Source organism: Portunus trituberculatus, chromosome 26 (genome assembly GCF_017591435.1).
Source record: "Portunus trituberculatus isolate SZX2019 chromosome 26, ASM1759143v1, whole genome shotgun sequence".
Lineage (NCBI taxonomy): Eukaryota > Metazoa > Arthropoda > Malacostraca > Decapoda > Portunidae > Portunus > Portunus trituberculatus.
Window position 1 is genome coordinate 5088442 of NC_059280.1, and position 1610 is coordinate 5090051.

Sequence of the window (1610 nt, forward strand, 5' to 3'; positions counted from 1 at the left end):
GGCCTTGACCTCGACTGACTTTCAGAAAGCAGGAGCTTGCTTAACACTTCCGCTTGAGTCGAATGGGGTCGCATGAATCCAACTTCGGGACAGTAGCAGGCTTCATGAGACGGTGACGTGGAGAGTTCATGAGACGGTGGCGTGGAAGGTTCATGAGACGGTGACGTGGAAGGGGAGGTGGAGAGGTGGCGAACGAGGTAGCAAGCGGAGGAGGTGATGATAGTGGAGTATATTACAGACGGGCCGTAACAGAAGGAGAGACGTCGTCATCGTTAGCGATGGACAACCATAAGCAAGCACCTCAGACCGTGGCGGCCAGTTTGAAGTCAAGGTGTGGAGCAAGGTCATAGCTCTCCTGGGTATACGCCGTTACCGGACTTCTAGCTACCACACCCAGAGCAACGGCATCGTCGAGCGTTTCCACCGCCTCATGGCCTCTGCACACTGAGCACTGGTCCCTGTCTCTTCCTCTCATTCTCCTTGGCATCAGGTCCTCCCTGAAGGAAGACATTCAGCACTCGTCAGTTGAGCTGGTTTATGGCACCAATCTTTGTCTTTCAGGCGAGATAATGGCGCCCACTCCTGCCTCTATTCCATGCAGCGCCCAAAACTTTGCTTCCCGCCTGAAGAGTGCCATGCGCCACCTCCAACCACCTCGCTCTTCGCCGGGAAAGATCTTCGTGAGCCAGGACATCACTGACTGCTCACACGTGTTCATCCGTGTGGATGGCGTCCATCTCTCCCCCCCCTCTTTAAGCAGCCATATCAAGGCCCCTACCGTGTCCTGCAACGGACACGGAAGACACATGAACAATTTGCAAATTAATCATATCATTCATCTCATCCTAAAATATAAAAATGTAAACTTTAACGGTTTCCAAAAAAAAAAAAAATTGTCCGAACTGACCATTGTAGTAGTAGAGATCACCCTACACCATTTACAGCGGTACTAATATTATTAATGTTATCATTCTTTTATTATTATTAGTAGTAGTAGTATTAGTATTAGTATTATCATTATCAATATTATTATTATTATTTTCATTATTATTATTATTGTCATTATCATTATTAGTAATAATCGTAGTAGTAGTAGTAGTAGTAGTAGTAGTAGTAGTAGTAGTAGTAGTGATAGTAGTAGTAGTAGTAGTAGTAGTAGTAGTAGTAGTAGTAGTAGTAGAAGTAGTAGTAGTAGTAGTAAAATTAGGAGTAATAAATTCATGTTGTGTGTGATTTATCAAGCCGTGTTTGTCCAGGTGTTCCCTAATGTTTTTTCGCTATTATTGATTCCATTAATTTACCCACAACTGAAGTTAAGCTGACAGGCCTGTAATTAGACGTTACGGTTTTATCCCCCTTCTTAAATATGGGAACCACATTAGCTTCTCTCCACATTATCGGTACCTCACCTGACTCCAGTGACATCCTAAAAAGTGCCGCTAAAGACTCGCTTACAACGTCTTTGCATTCCTTTAGAACCCTCGGATAAACTTCATCAGGTCCCGGTGACTTGAATATCTTTAGTTTATCCATCTCCTGCTCTACCATCGCCTTAGTTATAAGGATATCTGTCAACTTTTCACTATCCTCTGCCCTAAATACCTCATCGC